The sequence below is a fragment of the Schistocerca americana genome, chromosome 5, assembly GCF_021461395.2.
Source record: "Schistocerca americana isolate TAMUIC-IGC-003095 chromosome 5, iqSchAmer2.1, whole genome shotgun sequence".
Taxonomy (NCBI): Eukaryota; Metazoa; Arthropoda; class Insecta; order Orthoptera; family Acrididae; genus Schistocerca; species Schistocerca americana.
This window is the reverse complement of record NC_060123.1, coordinates 182207546-182229316: the sequence shown is the minus strand read 5'-3', so window position 1 is coordinate 182229316 and position 21771 is coordinate 182207546. Positions and strand designations below refer to the sequence as shown.

General features: G+C 42.6%; 1 protein-coding gene across 6 annotated transcripts in view; it reads left to right on the top strand.

The window, feature by feature from the left end:
• Positions 1–21771, top strand: part of LOC124615399 (myocyte-specific enhancer factor 2) — an 870744-nt gene that overhangs the window by 511668 nt on the left and 337305 nt on the right. For 5 of the 6 annotated variants that reach the window (XM_047143243.1, XM_047143236.1, XM_047143235.1 and 2 more), the window contains one exon: positions 4802–4842. The gene's annotated coding sequence lies outside the window, so the exon portion shown is untranslated. Of the gene's footprint in view, positions 1–4801; positions 4843–9562; positions 10086–21771 lie in introns of those variants that run through there. The other variant, XM_047143239.1, reaches the window with a different exon arrangement.

Genomic DNA, 21771 nt, shown 5'->3' with positions numbered 1-21771 from the left:
AGAAGATGATACTTCTCCTGTGTGTTGGTAAGGTTACCTTTAGCTTTCTGACTGATCGTTTTATGCCATATTTCCCCTTCCGACCTCCCGCTCCTCTCTCTCCCTTCCACATATGTTGAAAGACGTTCTTCCTGTTACGTCGAGCAAATTTCCAGAACGCTCGAACGCGGCTAAATTTGGTCGCCTTCACAACGGCCTCGGCTTTATCCCCACATGACTGTTCCTTTGAAGAGAAGAAATGCAATACCAATAATATTAAACACACAGAGCGCAGCTGCCCTCAACCCAAGGAGTGTTCTAGAGTTAAACCAAATCCAAGCGAATGTTTTTCCTTGCCTAACGTGTACGAGCTAAGTAAATACTACTTACAAAATATAGGATGCGAAGGATCACAGAGAAACTCATCCAACTCCAGTGCCAGACATCATGTGCGAAGAAAACATAGTGGCGAGATATGATAGTAACTCACCGTGTAGTCGACGTTTCATCATACACAGTAAAGTTCTAAGGTCACCTTTATCCCATACAAAACTGCGATTTGTGCCGAAATGACTACATGCTTCTTCCAGATAAATTTTTTTTGGTAATCGGTGTGTACTGCAGACAACTCCGTCACTATTGATGGGTAAAACCTACCTTGAATCATCTGCATTCATCTGGAGATCGAAATACATCTGGGAAAAGTTGGTGTAAACCAGAGAACTGTCACTGTGGATCAAAACGTCCGCGCTATTCAACACCTGTTCGTAGGATCACCAAAAGCCTACGTAATACTGCGTGTAATTCGCCTATTGTTAAGAGTAGGGTCTGACTGCTGGAACCTACAACAACACAGAGGCATCCCTGTTACAACGGCTGAATACGGACAGTCCGTTGTATGGCGATCAGTTATCTTCAGTTGCTACATTATTAAGAAAATGCTCGCCGATCGGATTAGTGACAAATGACGAACGCTTTATGAGCCGCCAGTAAACATGTTGTGTGCTGGACTCTGCTTATTATGCAGAGTTGGTGAATTAGCGTTATTCTTTGATTCAGTATTCTGTAGTGGACGACACTAAACGCTGAGTATTATACTTACCTTGTACATCACCTCCACATTTCTGCAAAATGCATAACACAGTGCTGTTTCTGACAATGTTATCTGTTCTGCTACCAGTTTCGGTTTTAAACCATCGTTAACGGCAGAAAAATGATCGCAGATGTGTCCCATCGTACATGCTTTGACATATGTTACCACTGAAAACCATAATTGCCAATAAAAGTGAAAAATTGTGACTAGATTGAAAAATGATGGCACATATCAATCTAGTGACAATTTTTAATTTTTATTGGCGATTATGGTTTTCAGTGGTAACGTATGTCGAAGTATGTATGACATGTGATACATCTGCGAGAACTTTTCTGCCGTTGATGATGGTTTAAAACCGAAACCGGTAACAAAATAAATAGCATTATCACAGACGGCACATTGTTATGCATTTTGTAAAATTCGTACATGCTATTGACCATCGCCTAAGCAAGATGTTCACTCTACGTTCCTGTTAGCTGGAAGAGAACATCTCGTAGCGTTCTCTCTCTCTCTCTCTCTCTCTCTCTCTCTCTCTCTCTCTCTCTCTCTCTCTCTCACACACACACACACACACACACATAAATCCACAATTCCACAAAATCCTCCAAACGCTGTACAACACTTTCCACTTCCACGAGTTCTCATATATAAATACATCGATGAACGACGCGGGCCAGCCGATGTGGCCGTGCGGTTCTAGGCGCTTCAGTCTGGAACCGTGGGACTGCTACGGTCGCAGGTTCGAATCCTGCCTCGGGCATGGATGTGTATGATGTCCTTAGGTTAGTTAGGTTTAAGTATTTCTAACAAGGGAACCTCCCCATCGCACCCCCCTCAGATTTAGTTATAAGTTGGCACAGTGGATACGCCTTGAAAAACTGAACACAGATCAATCGAGAAAACAGGAAGAAGTTGTGTGGAACTATGAAAAAAATAAGCAAAATATACAAACTGAGTAGTCCATGCACACGATAGGCAATATCGAGGATAATGTGAGCTCAGGAGCGCCGTGGTCCCGTGGTTAGCGTGAGCACCTGCGGAATGAGAGGTCCTTGGTTCAAGTCTACCCTCGAGTGAAAAGTTTAATTTTTTGTTTTCAGACAATTATCAAAGTTCAGGCACTCACACATAATCAACTTCGCTCTTCAAAATTCAGGGACATGTTCAGATTTGCTTGGTCATATGCAGGATTTAACGGTCTACACAAGGAAAAATTTGAAAACGTTAAAAACATATGTTTTGACAAAGCACAGGGAAAACTGTGCGACTGTGAAACTGTTGCATTCATTTGTTGCAGTTTATGTGACAAACTCTTATGTTTTCATCACTTTTTTGGGAGTGATTATCACATCCACAAGAAAACCTAAATCGGGCAAGGTAGAAGAATCTTTTTACACATTCGCCAAGTATACAAGTTAGGTGGGTCGACAACATATTCCTGTCATGTGAAGCACGTGCCGTCACCAGTGACGTATAGAATATATCAGACGTGTTTTCCTGTGGAGGAATCGGTTGACCTATGACCTTGCGATCAAATGTTTTCGGTTCCCATTTGAGAGGCACGTCCTTTCGTCTGCTAATCGCACGGTTTTGCGGTGCGGTCGCAAAACACAGACACTAAACTTATTACAGTGAACAGAGACGTCAATGAACGAACAGACAGATCATAAATTTGCGAAAATAAAGAAATTAAAATTTTCAGTCGAGGGAAGACTTGAACCAAGGACCTCTCGTTCTGCAGGTGCTCACGCTAACCACGGGACCACGGCGCTCGTGAGCTCACATTATCCTTGATGTTGCTTATCGTATGCATGGACTATCGGTTTGTATATTTTGCTTTTTTTTTCATAGTTCCACACAGCTTCTTCCTGTTTTCTCGATTGATCTGTGTTCAGTTTTTCATGGCCTATCCACTGTGCCAACTTATAACTCAATCTGAGGGGGGTGCGATGGGGAGGTTCCCTTGTAAGTTCTAGGGGACTGATGACATCAGATGTTAAGTCCCAAAGTGCTCAGAGCCATTTGACAGACGCGGCAGTGATTGTTGTTTGCCGAAGCACTTGGCGTGCTCATGGAAAAGGTGCTGCAGCTGTTTTTTCTTGAAACTTACAGAAACAGCGAACTACAAATATAGCACATCTACTTCCACAACAACGCATTGTGGTGTTCTGTAACGACCCAAGGGACTGAAGAATTGAGTCGTGATAAGTAGGTGGTCGTTCTGACATCACGGCCAGATCAGGCTATTGCCAAAGGTCTTTACGGGTGCTTTTTGGATAAGCGTGACTTACCGCCAGGTGCGCGGACTACCAATGCCAAGGCAGGAAGTCAGGCACATATTTCGTGTCAATTATCTACGAACGAAGGGCTGGTTAATCTATACCAGTGATAATCAATTAACGCACGTCATCTTGCGGCCCCTACGGAGTTTACGTGTTCTGTGATTAAGAGCTCAGCGACATAGTCTTAACTGTGGTGTATTAAAAAGGCAACTTTGAGTGTCTCTGTGATAATTTATGTCCGTGGTAGTCATCAAGTTTTTCGTTGCCTCATTTTATCTGCGAACGTTTTCTTCTTTTGGATCTTCAATATAGTCATTGTTAGTCGTATCCTCTTCCTCAACTTCCCAGTTTTCAAATACTGTCTTCTTCGCTGTAGTCTCTCCCCACAAGTTTATGCTCTGTTATAATACTGGAAGGAAACAAGCTATGTAGGAATGAGTGACACGTTGTATAGTTCTCATAGTCTCCATAGCATTTAAACTGGCCACCATGTGGGCGGTGGCTTTAGAGTTAGCGCTCAAGCTAATTTCGTAGACTTTCACGGATTTCGATTAGAAGTTGTACAACTGACTTAAAAGTTTTCCTGCGTGTGTTCTCATAGTCTCCATAGCATTTAAACTGGCCACCATGTGGCCGGTGGCTTTAGAGCCAACCGTTTACTAAAATGAGTAAAACGTCCCTCTTTGCCATTATAACATTCTTTGTCTGCTAGAGTATTAGCACATTCTCCGTCTTCATCTTCTGTGTTCGCCATTATTGCAAGCTAGTGTGATTGGCTCTTAACGCTATCTTGGGTAATTTCCGTTAACTCACGTTCCGCGCACAGTTTCGAAGCTGGCAACCCTATAGCTTTAAAAATGAAGGGAAATGGAGTAATCTTTCGTGCTTCATCCTGCATTAAAGGGCTCTTCCGTCGCTGCATAGAAGAAATGTCCCCTACAATATGTTATATATGAATGAAAAAAAAAAATTTCCTCTTCTTCGCATTCCCATAAATTTTTCCGTTATAATTTACGGTCTTTTTAATACTAATTTTCATAGTTTAGCTGTAGTGCTGTTTTTAATTTAAAATATAATTCGTTCCAAGTGTAAAGCCTCCATTACGCCTCTTGTGTTTTCCCCACAATTGTTCCACTGTCACGGATAAACTATACTCTGAGAAACTGCGTCACGCCTATCGGCTGTGTCACCTTTTCCAAAGTTGACTGTCTTCTTAATATCATATTTGATGACAATAGTCAGTTCTTTTTTGATGATACCATGGCGAACGAAAAACTAGTTAACAAGAGAAATTAATGCTGTAAAAATTCTTACAGTGTATATTTTAATTCGTAAACTGAAATGTAACGCTTCTGTTAATTGCTCTTTCTGATTTATGTGCAGATTATTTCTTAGTTTCCTGTTCGTTTATTTTGAATAGGTTTCTGACACATTTTTTTATTTTCAGAGGCGCTACGAGCTGTATATCGTTTACTGCTGAAGTAAGAGGTAAGTACCCGTTAAGTGGCCATGCTCCTGTCCGTAAGTATTTTGAAGATTCTTCGTACAGTGGAAACAGAATTTTTTGTTCCAGAGTTCCAGTAACTTTCAAACAGTACGGTTAAGGGGACAAAAGGCACTCATTTGTGATCATGCGTTTACTTGCGCTTTCTCGGTGATGTAGTTACACAGTGTGTGGGCGGAAACGCTGCATCGAAATTAAATCCGGTGTGTACACGGGGATGGCGACAAGTGCTTCATTAACCCTATTACGCAACATGGGACCAGCATCATGCCTGATAATGACATTGTTTCACCGTCGAGTGCATTACGTAAATACGCTACGTAACTCGTAGATTTATGGATAAACTGTTTAGCGTGTCCATTCACATGTTACCGTTCATACTCCTGGGAGAGCTGATTACCCGTAGCCACCGGGCTCCTGCGACGCCACACGCACCAGAGCGAGTGCGATTTTTTGTTTCAGTAACTGACTGTAATTATTTTAGAATTCACGGTAGACAGCAGAGTCGAGTAGACCGCGCCACACACGCTGTAGCACAAAACAGGCGTAGACGATTTGATGGTCTGGACGATTTTTAATGTAAAATTCGTTATTAACATATTTTGAATTTTCAGTAAGTGCAGATTTATATTTATTTAAAGCATTATCAGAGTTGCTGTTCTTTCAAAAAAAGTATGCAGCTAGATATATGGAATGCAGTCAATAAGTTATTGATAATCTCCGGATAGTTTAGCCAAAAATATTGCTGCTGTTGCGTCAGCAATGTCAGAAATTCACGTTAGCGTCTCGTCTGAAACCTGTATGATTTAGCTGATTTGTTTTCGTCGTTACGTGTTGTTAGATGTGTCCTTGCATTATAACCGTGCAAAAGAAGTTCCCACTATTGTTTTAAAAGATTTATTTTATTGTAAGGAGGACATAAAAAACAGACGAGCACTGGCAAAAATGGAATTCCTGGCCAAGAGAAGTCTACTAGTATCAAACATTGGCCTTACTTTGAGGAAGAAGTTTCTGAGAGTGTACGTTTTGAGCACAGCATTTTGTGGTAGTGAAACGTGGACTGTGGGAAAATCGGAACAGAAGAAAATCGAAGCATTTGAGAGTGGTGCTACGGACGGAAGTTCAAAATTAAGTGGAGTGATAAGGTGAGGAATGAGGAGGTTCTGTGCAGAATCGGAGAAGAAAGGAGTATGTGGAAAACTCTGACAAAGAAAGTTAAGACATCAGGGAATGACTTGCATGGTACTAGAGGGAGCTGTAAAGGGCAAAAACTGTAGAGGAAGACAGAGACTGGAATACATCCAGCAAATAATTGAGGACGCAGGTTGCAAGTGCTACTATGAGATGAAGAGGTTGGCACAGGAGAGGAATTCGTGGCGGACCGCATCAAACCAGTCAGAAGACGGATGACTCAAAAAGGAGAGAGAAAAGAAAGAAAGAAAAAGAAAGATTAGGTATGGCCGCTCAATACGCTGGGGAACAACACATTCCAGCAAGGAATTAACATGTAAATTAAATTTAACATTCACTAAACAAAATGCTTACTCCGACAGTCACATTCATTGGTTGCCGATGTTACCGATGTTATTCCATTATCTGCTTGTGCGCGGAGATAAAGGAAGAGCAAATATACAAACTGACATTAATTATGTCTCGTAAAATAAAACCGGGATGACAGAACGAAAGTTTCATTTTTAAGTCAAAGTTCAGAGAAAATGACAATGGAATTTTGTGATATTTATTTCAAACGATTGTGAGTTGTTATACACCTTTCACTCGAAAACGCGGCGTCTTCATCATCGTTGATGTTTTCAGCAGTTATCAGAGTTGACTCATTACATTTATATAGCTGTAACTCAATTCCTTATAAAGGAATCACATATTTTTATGAGTACTTAATCTACATCGCTTGCTACTGCTACCTGGAATGTGCACTAGTTTTCCGGGGACGGTCAGTACATTTTGGAAAAAAGGGAGAGGTTCAGCTAATCAACATGTTATTAAGCTATATTTGGTTTATGCTGTGTACAGTATAATTATGTTAACTTAGACCAACTTAGCCAGCTTTTTCTGCTCGCTTTTACTATTATCTAATGAGTGTAAAAAATTTCCAAGAAGTTCGCTCTTTTTGAGCTTTCCTGTTTTTAGTACCGAAATTGCATAGATGTGTCGGTTCGAATCTGAGATATTTGTGTAACTGGGACGATTTCATAAAATTTCTCCAACATTTATGTTTTCGCGTTGCCGATGAAGCTGAAGAAAGTTCTTGCAGCATCAGGGTTAGAAATGGATAGTTTGTAGAAATGCGGTATAGCTAACGCCTTAGCAACAGAAATTGTAAAGCTATTATTCGTTTTTGATCAACATATACATCGCTAAATGAAGGAAAGTGTGGTGTGGCGAAATTAATTTGTAAGCGTTGTGATGCCTTCCTGAAGAAAATAATAGTGTACAACAGCCAGTGAATCGTCTATCGACCATTTGCTGATACGGACATGATTTTGCGCGACATTTTCATTACGCGGTTTCATTACGCTGCTTTCACCGAACGAGGTTGCACAGTGATTGAGTAACTACAGCTGTATTCGAGAGGAGCCAGATTCAACGCCTCCCTCTCTACTCACCCCCGCCTAACCATCCACATATAGCTTTTTCACGGTTGCCCATAGGCAAATTCAGCTGAAAGTTGATAAGATCCTTTATAAATGACGCAGCCAATTTCCCGTCACGTCCTTACCTTGCTGAACTTGTGTGTAATTACATCTGTGTCGCCAAGAGGTCACACCTGTAGCTTCCTTTGTATTGTGGTCTCTCCGTTTTCCCGGGCCTGATTGATTGATTGCCTGCTTTCGGGTTTACAGCCCAATTGTTGATTCCATTTTATGCGCAATATTTCGACGACCGACCCAGTCAGCCCTTCGGTTGCTGCGAGCTGCTTTGTTATGTGTTCTCCCCACCATTAATTCATTATATCTGTTGTGGCTGCCGGCCGGGGTGGTCGAGCGGTTCTAGGCGCTACAGTCTGGAACCGCGCGACCACTACGGTCGCAGGTTCGAATCCTGCCTCGGGCATGGATGTGTGTGATGTCCTTAGGTTAGTTAGGTTTAAGTAGTTCTAAGTTCTAGGGGACTGATGACATCAGAAGTTAAGTCCCATAGTGCTCAGGGCCATTTGAACCATTTGTTGTGGCTGACGAACTGCTGCTGTGATTTAAATTGGCGGTTTATGTAGCATAACACGCGTCCAGTCGCTTTTGAATTTGATCGACTTTCTTTTCTGGACTATGTGCAGCTAGACTACGGTCGTGGTGATTGCTCTGTGGTGTCCCTGGCAAATTCATTTCGACTATGTACACACAGTATTTAGGTGCAACTAGACTAGTTAATGGTACAGTAAATCGATCAAATTCAAAAGTGACATAAACCGCAACGTGAATTCCTTTTTTTCTGTTTTTGTTTGCTATAAAGTTATACGTTCTTTTTATCTTTTTCCTAGTTTGCCACGCATCTCAAATGTCTTTTAATGAAATAGAATTCCGTCGGATGTCGCACGTGTCACGCGGAAGAAAGCTGGAACACAGAATAGCCAGTAGATCGCTTAGCGGGCGGTGTTACCGGCGGCGGCGAAGTAGCGGCAACAATTCCTCTGTGGGGGCCGCTCGCCGCGGACGCCGTGATGTAAACGGCCGAAGATATCTTTGTATTTATAGAAGACCCGATATAGCTATCTATTCTCGCGATTTTGTTGGCGTCCGAAGGGGCGCGGAGGGAGGGGGGCTAGCCTAGCTGAGCGCGTGCGTGTGCGCGCAATGTTATTATTATGAGACGCCCCCCTGTCGGTCACGTGACGGTACCGTTTCTGTCTAGCGTTAATTTGGAGGAAGGAGCCAGAGTAGGAGGAGGGGCCCGGGGGAAGTGAGAGGGTGGGTGTGTGTGTGAGTGCGCCGCTGCGCGCCCAGGCGCGGGGCGGTCAGGTCAGAAATACTCAAAAGTCCTGAAATAGTGTGCGACCGGCTACTGAAATAAAACTTGCAGTGCAGTGTACGCGCGGCCGCGCTCCGGGACAGGCGCGTCGATGAGGCGCGGAGGCGGCGGGCGCGTCCGCGGCGTCGCGCCGGAGGCGGCGGGGTCCCTCCTGCCGCCGCAGACGGTACCGCCCGCCCCCCTGGAAACCCTCGACGTGCGAGCGCCGGCGAACGGGTTTGGCGCCGCCAGCCCCCGCGACCCACTTGCCGCCGGAGCGGCGCGATCGCGCAGCGCTGGAGCGGCCGGCGATCGCGGCGTGACCGCAGCCCGGGCCCCCTCTCGGCCTCGCACTTCCCCTCCGTCTTCTTCCATTGCCCCCGGCGACCTTGTGGCGGTCAGCCGCCTTGTCGGATGGATCTCGGCGTGACAAGTCTTACGCTGCCCCCTCCCACTCGCCGCGCTCGGCCAGTTCTCTCTCCCTCCGTAGCGCCGGCATTCTTCCGAGTACATTGTACGCCTGGCCGGGCTCGGTCCGCCTCGATTGCTCTCGCTCGCAGACCACTACTGGCCGGCCGGCAGTCCGCAGTGCGACGGTGGGTGCTGCGCGGAGCGCCTCATTAATCTGTCCAGCGCGCGATTAGCGGACGCGTCGGCTGACAGCTCGGCGAGCAGCGCGCCTCCAGCCGGCCGCGCGCCCACCTGCTGGCTGCCAACTTCTCCCCCCCCCCCCCCAACCCCCTCTCAGTCTTCCCCCTTCACCATCCTCTCTTCCCACCTGTCCTGCACGTCTCTTCCCTTCGATATCCACATTCCCTCTATCTTTCAGTTTTGCTGTCGCCCCACATAACGAACACACTCTCACAGACGTCGACCGTCTTCGAGCTCAGTGAAGTGTTTCCAAGTGAGAAGTTTCACCGTGATATCCTTCTTAGGCACTTCATCATTTCTGAAATACGCGACTTACAGTCAGGAAAACTGTCCGAGTGCCTGTGTTTCGGAATTGCCTCCGTGTCGAAAGCAAGTTTCCTCGCTCTGTGCGATGTATGTGAGTTATATAAGTTTACACAGAGAAGTGCGTATTGTGTGAAATGCTGCTGGTGTTCTGTTAGTGAAAATCAGTGAGTGGCAGACGTCGACTTTCACGGACGCGATGGCGACGGAAGAAAGCTGCGTGAGTTTTGCGTCGAGTTGGCCCCTCCGATGGCCTACACCTGCTGACTCGCCACCTGCTGGCAACGAAACTGTGCGAGCTGTCAGTGACGTGAGTATAACTGACGATCACTCCCAGAGAGTTAGGTGATGGTAGGAGTATCAATTACGGTAGCTTTATTGATCCTCATTGTAGTAATGGGAATATTAATCGCCAATGTTGCTCCAGACGACTGCACAGTACGATGACTATACGAAGAGAGTAGCTTGTTTATGAATTACTGCCTGATAAAACGGCCTCTAAGTGAACTTGATAAGTGCTGTTTACCCGCTTGAAACAGACTGTTTCGATAAACTGTCGCTTGACGCCGGCGTGCCGTCACTGACAAGTTGCGTACAAGTGGTGCGCGCAATTCTAACACATTTCCCATGCCGTTTTGTAAATGAGCGACAGAGATTTGAGACACTCCCTCTTATCACCTGCATTGGCAAAAGCTTATTTCTTACGGCCATAATTATCGAAAAAAAATATTATTTGCTTTGAGAGTGTTTCATTTCCGTTGCATGCTAACCAACTATTTTATGTATCTAAAGTCATTTCCAGATATATATATATATATATATATGGTAGCCCTACTAGCAACTGACAGTGCGTATATTACTCTGTCAGTGTTACATTAGCTAAAATTCTACGTTTTGTAGTGTACTCTGGGATATATTTTAACTGCACGACAATTAAGTTGCGGAGTGTACCCTTCCGTTTCTACTGTTGGTGGAACTGCCAGCAGCACTGTTGAACAGGTTGTCGCAGTATGCATTGCTTGTGGCCTTTGACTCGCCTTACGGGGTGTGGACGCTATCCTCGTTTTTCTTCATCTCCTTTATTCATCGCACTTGTTGTTGAAGCCTACAGTAGATCATTTGGCGACAGACTGTAGTGTCGATGAGCATATCCTATTGGAAAATATCTACAATCCATTAAGAACCAGCTGCATGTGGGTGTGATCTATTCTTAGTGAGTTTGGTCATGGGCCTACAATAAGATGAAGAGTGTGAGACATTGTCGTCATATGCCGTAATTAGGACAAGGAAAGGAACTAACGTAATTATGTCATATTAAAAAATTAACGTCACTTTTAATGCAACATCTTTTACTACGTATTATGCTGTAGTCGTAGTTGTTTCAATATTACTCAACTTCCTGACACATTCTTGTTCGGTATCCATCTTCCTCAATTTTTATAATTGTTCATAAAGTAGCAAGAAGAAACGACAAAATTTCGTCTTTGGTGGTCCAGTAGTCATTTCCTATATTACTGGTGGCTTCCAAAGGTTTGAAACAGATTTCATGTTCCCAGAAACTTGGCTAGTAGTTGGTCGTTTAATATCACCTGCCTGTACCCCAGAGACAAGGTCACAATGCGGTTCCAGCGATGCGTTCATGCGTGCTCTGTTTCATGGCCGTCAGAACATCTGCTTTGTACTATACGCTGTTCAGGTTTCTTTACCTTGTTTTATGTACGGTAGTGGTTGAACTGTATCCTTACTTACCGGAGACGAGGTCCATCGTTGCTTCCAGATATCAGCCAAGTTTTCCCTTACTTCTCTTACATTTCTTCGATCTCCTCCAGTTCTGTCTCCCGCAACTAATTTTGGTAAGTAATACCATTAATTCGTTGATGTGACTGCATGACTGTCACTATAGCTTAACTTGTGTTGTATGTTGTCCAAATAGTTGGTGTTTTAGTATAATGTTCCTTCATCTGAGAGAGTTAATCAGAAACATAACACTACAAAAAAGCGAGTACCTGAGAAGAAACTGACAGCGAGTTTGCTGAAGCTTTACGTTTTCCAGAAAAAAAAACCACAGGCAACTCCCCATGTGTCAAGAGGCCACGCTATACCGATAGACAACAGACCGCATGGGCCGTGACTGTCGTGATGAAGATGGGGCAGAGTCCAAAGCAGCTACCATACCTGCATCGGCTACTTCATTGCCCGAACTTGTAAACGAAAACACTGCAGACGGTTGGTTATCGATCCCTGGGAAACGAAGCACTAGAACCTGGGAGCCGTTACATTACTGTGCTATGTCTATAAACAAGATGCAGACTTCATAACAGTTACGATGGGATGGGAGAGTACAGGTTCATTGGGTAGAGATGACGACGACGACGACTACGAAAGACTCATTCTGTGTGAGAGAAAGGCGTCTTGTGTGATATATTTCGGCCCTACTAAGCGTGAAAGTAGCTGCACTGCAGAGGGGCGGGAGGGGGGAAACTGCTACTTCCTCAGTACAACAGAGGAGGAATATATGTGCGCGTATTGAATGGCACATTGCCAGATCTTTTACTCGTACAAGCAATGGAATCAGGTGCATTCTGCTTGCAGAGTAGCTTTATTTCTGGTGACGGAGCTCTTCTATCCAGCCATCGAGAGCCTTTAGCCATTATAAATGCGTGCAATGTGGCGTTTACAGTTTCAAGGACAAGCATCACATTTTGTACATTCCTGTGGTAGTGCGGGGAAAAGTCGCATATACTCCACTGATGACACACAATGAACTTAATGCTACACACCTCATGCGTATATAATGTATCCTTGTGGCCAAGAAGAAGACTGCCGCCCTTTTCGTCGTTCTTTAGCAGTTCCACTGCGTTACATGGCCACAGAGCGCGCACCTTGGCTGCAAACTGGCAGTTGATATCCCTTCTCCTCTCACTGCCCCCTCCCGAATTCCCCCTCCGCTTTCACCTAACATCAGCGGTTTGACCAGCCCATTGCAGATAGCTACCGTAACAAAAGCTAAGGAGTTTCACTCAGAAGCCAATTTTCAGTTCTGTGGGTCTTATTCTGTTTGTGTTTCTAATAGCATTTGCCGTTGCATTCCATGAGGCACAGATGGAAAAAAGTTCCTCCTCAAAAAGAGCTGCCCAAGCCGGTATGCTGCACAATGGGGAAGGCGCCAGTCGTGAGGAAAGGGGATCACTATCACCAGCCATTTGACATTCACTGCTTGGGTAAAGGCTTCGTCTAGATTTCCCCATATAGTATGGTCTTTAGCTGTACGTATCCATGTTGCTCTTGCATGTTTTTGAATTTCGCCTACGAACGTTCCATTAGACCATCGTCCCAGTCTTTTCTTGTCACTTGGAATCCACCATGTACCAACCTTTCGGCGGGCTACACGTACCCCCCCCCCTCCCCCTCCCCATTTATTTTCCCGAATCTCCTCGGTTTACCCAACATGCATCCCTCTGGGGCTGCAGAGCAACATTCTGATTTTTAGTAGTTCTCTCATTAAAATGTCAAAACTTATGATACTCGTACATGCTGGTTGCAAACTTTCCTTTTCGTACAAATGGGGAGCCTAGTTTTGAAAACCACTTCTTTTCCGATTATTTTTGTCGCTGTTTCTCCAGGCTTCATCTGTACTGAATACAAATACTCGTCGAATATTTCTACTATTTTATTGATAATATGTACAATTTCGTTTGCGATATGTTACACATTATTTAGCCGTGTTGCAACAGATTTTCTGGCTCGCTTACAAATTTTATGTGTTTAGTTCTTTCGTTTGTTGTTGACTTGTATGTACGTTAGAGGCGAGAAGTGCGATACCATCAACAAAGCGAAGGTGCTTCAAATATACTCCATTAAAGCGTATTTCTTCTTAGCTTCCCCGGTTCAAGGATCTGAAAACATTGTTCAGCTCTGGCGAGAACGAATATAGTGATATGGAATCTCTTTTTGCCTAACTCCTCTCTCGAATATGAACTTCACACTGTCCTTAAGATATCCAATGGAAAATATAACTCTGACATATCCACGACTTTTCCCAGTCGTCAGTGAAGACTGACATGGACGGAAGTATCCGTAAATAGATGCAAAAACGTTACAGGAAATAGAATGTGGGTCATTTGCGAATATGTGGTTACGAGCTACTAATGAATTCGGTGTGAAATATTATTCTAGTTACTACATATGCATTATAATGTAAACTTTTCGATTACCTCCTCATTTAATTGGGTTCAATTTTTACCATGGCCCATGACTGTGGAATGTGTTAGACGAAGGATGATACACTAGTACATTCTGTTACCGATGTAAGACGAAATTTAACGCTTCAATATGTTCAGAGACGGATAAGTCGAAGAGGGCCTGTAGCTTGCCTGTAACTGATTTGAATCTTCTGGATTTTTCTGTATAGGGTTTCTCAAAAGTGTAGAGCACAGCAATCCCATCGATACGGTTGAGGAAGTGTGCCAGCTAATTGTACAGCCTTGACGAGCTTCACGATGTGATCTCGGGGTGTTTGAAAGGATTCGCAACACACAGCAGAGGCGACTGCAGTATTGCATCCAAATGGGAGGGCACATGGAGCAGCATCTGTAACAGGTGCGACTGTACAGTAAGTTGGAACACGCAGAAGTAACGTCGTACTTTTTGTTAAGGTAGGCCATGAGTAAAATTTTAACCCCATTAGACGGGAACTAAACAGAAAATCTTACTTTTCAGAGACATTTGTACTAATTAAGAAAATATTTCATACTGAAGTCAGTGGCGTGTCGGAGCCACACATTTGTAGTCATTTCGTGCCGTTTGCGGGCCGAAGTTTCCTGAAACGCCTTTGCATCTGTTGTCGTGTCTTTCACCCGTGTTGGTTTTCTCTGTGAACCCTCCTACTACCGGGATTTTTTTGTTCCACTGAGTACCTCTACGGTCATAACGACGCAAAGTAATTTACACGAGATATACTGGCAGTATTTTAATGAACTAAGATAAGAACATATATTACACCTGTTCAAAGTGAGTCATCATTCTAGTCTCATAAATAATTCAAGAAACAAAAGTGAATTTTGCTTGATACCAGAGGTACTCAGTGCCAAAAACCATGAATAAATTTTAATGTGTTGCAAATGTAAAACTGAATAACACATCATTGAATACGTATCACTCAGAGGGAGAAAGTCATATATTTTGAAAATAATAGCTTTGGAAACAAGGGAAATGTGTATTTCCAATATGCTTATGGGATCGTATTGACCTCAGTGATACTAGCATGGGTGCAGCAACACCTGAGGCAAGCAACCCTAACAATGGCTACAAAAATAACCGGAAATAATATTTTGATTGTTGCAGGTCTTTCATATAACAGCTGTTCAACGTAACAGTCATCATTCTATTCTCAAAAATGTTACGTTCGAGAGACAAACGAACAGTTTAAATTGGGGTTATACTGATCCAATAAAATTGAACAAAACTTCACTGGATACAATTGACTCTGAGGAAGAAAGTCGTGTACTGTATTTAGAAAATGTTATTTTGAAAGCATGGTGGATGTAGTGTATATTTCCGATCTGCCTATGAGTTCACATTGACCCCAGTGGAACCAGGAGGGTTATTATGATACACTGTGTATTACAACGGGATAATTTATTTGGCTATACAACTTTGCGAAAAACTTCCATTCATTTCACGTTGTTTTACATCATTGGTTCAAATGGCTCTGAGCACTATGGGACTTAACATCTATGGTCATCAGTCCCCTAGAACTTAGAACTACTTAAACGTAACTAACCTAAGGACATCACCCAACACCCAGTCATCACGAGGCAGTTTTACATCAATGGGACTGACATGGACCAATTGTCGACCCTCGACAATGGGATGGCTTTTGAGTTGAATGCAAATTCTGTAAAGTTCTCGTTTCTAGTCTTGCAGACTTCGCTGAAACTATGACCATAACGGGCACGAATCTCTGGCAGTGCACTTGGGAGGCACCTCACGCGGGCGCAGCTTTCCACCTGCAGCGCAAACGGAGGCCAATATCGCGAGTGTCCAACCTGGCTGCCGGGAACGGCATCGCCATTCCTGCGGCGGCAAGCTCGCGTTTCCTGTTTCATTTGTGCGACATGTGCTGGCCGCTCTCTGGCTGAAATTAATGTGTGGCATGCATGACGTTTGAAAAAGCCTGCTGGCAACACGAAGAAATTAGTGTCCTACGGCGCGTTAATAAAATGCTTGGGTGATTCGCGAAATGCGATAAGCGACTGCACAAGAGTGACTGTCACTGCTAAATCACTTACTGGAATGAGCTGCCGGTATTATGAACTAAATGCTGGGAGACAAAGTTGACTGTCGAGAAAAAGCGCTCGGTAACATCGACCGGGATGAGTGACGATCACAAAGTGCTTTGCGTTATTGAACTCGATTATAGCTACAAATATGGCTTGCTTTTTACTGACTGTAGAGATATCCATATAGAGGTGGCCTTTACTTAAGATACGTGTCCTTGAGGAGCGGAATTCTGATGCAGATTTTCCGTGGTTTCATCATATTAGCTGTTACTGGAATTGTTTCTTGAACAGGAACACAACCCTTGCTTTCCTCCGTTTGTTTTTTCGTCGGAGCTACTACTCACCCTCCAATGAGCTGGAAGAAAGAACATATAGTCATCGACGATATGAAGCGAGATGGGCAAGAATGAGGGAAGAAACCAGCCGTATCGTTTTACAAAGGAGCCGTGCCTGTATTTGACTTTATAGACTTAGGGAAATCATAGAAACTTGAATCAGGATGGCTGGACTGGAATTTGAGCTCCATCATCTCCGGAATACGAGTCTAATGTGCTTACCATAGCGCCCCCTCGCTTGGTTTAATGACCTTGAAGTCGAGGAAATGCTTTAAAGTTTAACCTTTCGTCCAGTAACAGAAGGAAGAGTAAACTTTACAGCAGGAATTTAGGAAGTTGCAGTATGCGAGAATAATTCTGCTTCTCAAATATATATATGGATCTCTCGCCGTTCAGCCATATTCTAAGAAAATAAGTAATCTACTACTTCCTGTAGGTAATATAATACTCTATGTTCAGTAATGCTTAAAGATATACCTTATTCAGAAGTATGTAGAATTTACATCCTCACACAATTGAAAAAAATCTGCAAGATAGAGGAACACTGTCTGCCTCCGTATCGCAGCGGTAGCGTTACCGCCTACCAGGCAAGGGGACCCGGGTTCGTTCCCCGGCAGGGGACTGGGTCTTGTGTGTCCTTCGTCATCATTTTCATCATCATTGACACGCAAGTCGCCGAAGCGGCGTCAACTAAAAAGACTTGCAATACGGCGGCCGAACGCCGAAGGGGATATCCCGGCCAATAAATGCCATACGATCATTTCATTTCATTTCATAGAGGTTCACTTCGGAAAGTTAGCAAAATGAAGAGTTTTAAGATAAAGTACAACTGTTACATCTCTTCTACCAAATCTACACTCGCAGATTTTTTCGTTTAAAGGACTTAGTATTGTAACAGTTCTTGACACAGCTGTTTCCCTTGAAGTGTGTGTTGTTTTACTGGTTCGGTGGCAACGTCGCATTATTCTTCCTGGAAGACGTCCAACACATGCGTTACGGAGAAATTTCCGCCGTGTATTATGTCGCAGAATTACAGACATGGAGCAAAACTTCATTTGCATAATTACACTTATTCGTTGCGGCGAAGTGCTTTTCATCCAGGCTGCGATACTAACGATGTAGGAAGAAACCTCCACCAAGCCGTTTCGGCCCGAGGCACTGTGCTGTGGAGTAATCTGTGTCTTATAGGTCACAGAGGTCAAGAGCGGTTAGTCTCTTGTACGACAAATTCCAAATTCGCCAGTTCAGCGCAAGAGGAAATAAGCTTTGTTTATTCCAGTTCACAGAGATATGAGAAATACCTACCGTCGTAACAGAAATGGGACAAAATAATTTGAATACATAGTTTAATATGGCGTATAGCCATATTTAGCATCAAAAAGATGGTTGAATACTCATATGGATCAAGGTATGGCTATTTCTGAATCATAGCTACGAGGAATTTTGACCGTACTCCAAAAAGAGAAATGTTCCAGTTCCTGTAGATAAACATCGTCGTTTTTTCCTGTCAGGTATCAACTGCTAGATAATATTAAATACCTCTGTTTTGGAAGTAATGGGACTCAAACTGTTTCATCTTCGTTTTCATCAATCCAAACTCGGGCACTTTCAGCCAGGACAGTATTATTACCTTGGGCGGTAATGTAGGAACGCTACCTGGATTGTTGAATGAGCCTGGTCACTTTAAATCGTTTCATACAACTGACCACATACCTTTCCTCTATATCTGACCGTAAAATCCGAAGCATTACACAACCTCCACGATGGTTCACATCTGGAAGAAGACAGGCACGAATGTCCATTTCTTCTGATCTCTACTGTTCATTAAAATGTACTCTGCGTAAGAAATCAAATACAAAGTAGACTCGTTGAATCACTTTAATGTTCTAATTCGTCGGCAGTTCTCTCCTTGCGTCATGAAACATGCACTTTGCATCCTCTGTATTACGAAAGAAGTAAGAGGACCAACGAGGACCGTACCGAAAGCACGGCGAGATTGGCCCCCGCCAACACCGCAGATACAAAGGTGACGTAAAAACTCAGTCCCCTCCCCCACCCCCACCCCCAAAAACAGAAAGAAGGACGGTTTGAGAATGTACCGGGAGCGGTACGTGAATTCGCATATCTTTCCCGCGGTCCGAAATTGTAAACAAACGCTGCTGTCAAAGTGTCAGTACGTCCAGGCCGCATCGCAAAGAAATTACTACTGAACAGGCGTCACCTGGGTTATATGTTAATGCTGCGATATTTTATAAAGTTTTAATGGCACATTTACCTTATCGTACTTTATACTACATTATTGTACACCACTACAAGAAATCTTATGTGGCTTCCACTAGGAAAATAAATATTTCGTAAAACTATGCCTATCCCGCCTAGGCGTAGGGTAACGAGGCTCATGATTATTCGATGAGGTGTAGCTTAAAAACTATAGCTCCGCCTGTATTATAGTGGACTCATGCTACGTAATTAGCCTTAGAATCCTTGTTGCTGGTTAAGTGACAATATCACGTACAGCTATCTAACACATTCCAAATTGAGTAAATTTCACTTAGGCATTGAGTGACAGGTGGTTTTAGGTTAATATTTTCACAGGAATTCGTACACTGGAAAAATAAAATGTTTTACTATTGTGTTACGTAGTATAAGCTAGCTGCTGCCTGTATTGGTCCGGAAAGCTTTGACTCTGATTAGGAACAAGGAAAAATTACCGTCTCGTATTGGACTGTTTCGTGTTTAAAAGTGGTCTTTATCCATGAAGTTTCGAACTTTTTAAAAAGGAAAAATAAATATGCAAGAAAATGATGAAGCATGGTATCCATGTAAAATCCAGTGGTAAGATAATCTTAAGGAAAAAATTTTTACAGATTGTGTGGTGCCATCTAGACATAATGTGACGTGCAGCCATGGAGATTGTTCATTGGGTAATTGTATATTTTATGAGTTGAAATATTATGTCAGGATGTTGTGATTATACGCTGATGTTACTACGTTATTGGTTTGCAATTTATGGCGCTAGATAACGCAATAAAAATGGTGGTGTCACACCAAAATTCCTTACACATAAATGGATGAATTGACCAGAAAAGTTTGCTTTAGAAATAAAACTAAGAAATACAGTAATGGGATTAAATGTTGCCTGCCTTATGCTATAGTGATCATTTATTTTTTTTTAAATTTCCTACAAAACAATCGATTTGTAGTGACAAAAAATTAAATAAAGACTTTTTTTGAATTATTTTAAATCCCATAAATATGACATGTACGTTGCAGAAGAAAAAAAATTTAGGAGTGTATTACTTAGATGACGATATTGCTCCTTTATGAAAGCTTGTATATTGACAGCTATTACTATTTTATAATCTATATAAAATGTCTGTAATTGTCTTTAACTTTAGATCTGGACCACTTTAATTACTATACAAATTTCTGACTAACGAACTATATAAATTATCTAATGTAAATGCAAACGGCAACCATACTACCACATAGCGGACATGCGAGGGAGCTTGCCTGTAACAGCGTCTGACTCCGTACAGCTCCAGAGACAAGCATGTGTGTGGTCGCACGTAATTGACGAAAGTTGCATCCCAATACGATTGTAAATAATATTTTTTGTTAGTGACATGTTGATTGGTTGTGATCTACCTGCTGGTACAGCTTGCAATTCCAAACTCTTTAAATTTTCTGTATTGTCAAGATGTACGGCATAATTTTGAAAAAGATGAGATCCGAAGATGACAGAAAAATACTGTTGAAACCGGTCATCAATTCAAAATAAATATTTAAATGCGATCTCGCCTCTGAAGTGTTTCTTCAAATATCATAATTTATGCACTATTTGAGAAGCAGAGCTCGTACATCATATAAAATCAGAGTGCAGTTGCTGAAGATTCTTTTACTTTCAGTTTTTTTTAGAAAGCTTATACAATTTGTAGTTTATGTGCAACAATGATGCAATTAATTAGTTGTGTGCAGTGTTTTTTATCTGTTGTAGTTTTGGTCTTCAGTCTGAAGAATGGTTTGATGTAGTTCCGCGTGCTAGTCTATCCCGTGCAAGCCTCTCCATCTCTGCGTAACCAGCGCAACCCGCGCACTGTGGTTAAGCGTTCCACTGCCAACTGGTAATTCCTTGATGCCTCATCATGTGACCTACCAACCGATCCCTTCTCTGAGACTACTTGTGCCTAAATTTCCTTTTTCTCCATGTAGATTTATTTATCATACCATCTACCTTCTTACCCCATCTCCCGGCGGAGGTTCGAGTCCCCCCTCGGGCATGGGTGTGTGTGTTTGTCCTTAGGATAATTTAGGTAAAGTAGTCTGTTGGCTTAGGGACTGATGACCTTAGCAGTTAAGTCCCAAAGATTTGACACACATTTGAACATTTTTTTTCTTGCCCCATCTACCCATCTATCTTCAGCGTTCTTCTATAGCTCGATATTTCAAAAGTTTCTACCTTCTTCTTGTCTGAACTGCCTTTCGTTAACATTTCACTTCCATATAAGACTACAATACAGAAGAATGCCTTCAAAAAAGTCTTTCTAACACTTAGGTTTATATTAGATGTTAACAAATTCCACTTTCCCAAAACAGCTTTTCATACTATTACCAGTTTGCATTTATTTCTTCCGTACTTCGGCCATCATTAGTTATTTTGCAGCCCACATAACGAAACTTTTAGTGTCTCATTTCATAAATTAATTCTCTTAGCATCGCCTGATTACCTTCAGTTACATTCCGTTACCATTGTTTTACTTTAATTAATGTTCGCCTCATAATCACCATTCAATCCAGTGAACTGCTCTTCCAAGTCTTTAGATGTTCTGAGAGAATTACGCTGTCATCAGCAAACAGCTGAATTCTTATGTCTTCTTCGTGAACTTTAAATCCCTTTCAAAATTCTCTTTGGTTTCCTTCACATCTTGCTCAATATACAGACTGAATAACATTGGGAATAAGCTACGCCCTGTCTCACTCCCTTCTCAACTACTTTTTCCCTTTAATTTCTTTCGAAACTTATACTGCTAGTCTGATTCTGTATAAGTTGTAAATAAACGTTTGGTCTCTATATTTTATCCATGCTACCTTAAATATTTCATAGTGTGTAGTCCTGTCGACATTGTCAAAACTTTATCTAAATCTACAAATGCTATAAATGTACGTTTCGCTTTCTTCGACCTATCTCCTACGGTATGTCATAGGGTCAGTATTCCCTCGCGCGTTGCTACATTTCTCCGGATCAAACTGGTCTTGTACAAGATCGGTCAATATTTTGCAACCATGACACATGGTTTAGTAGTATTTACAACTGTCAACACTTGTTTTCTTTGGAACTGGAATTATTATATTCTTCATGAAACCTGAGTCTATTTCGCAC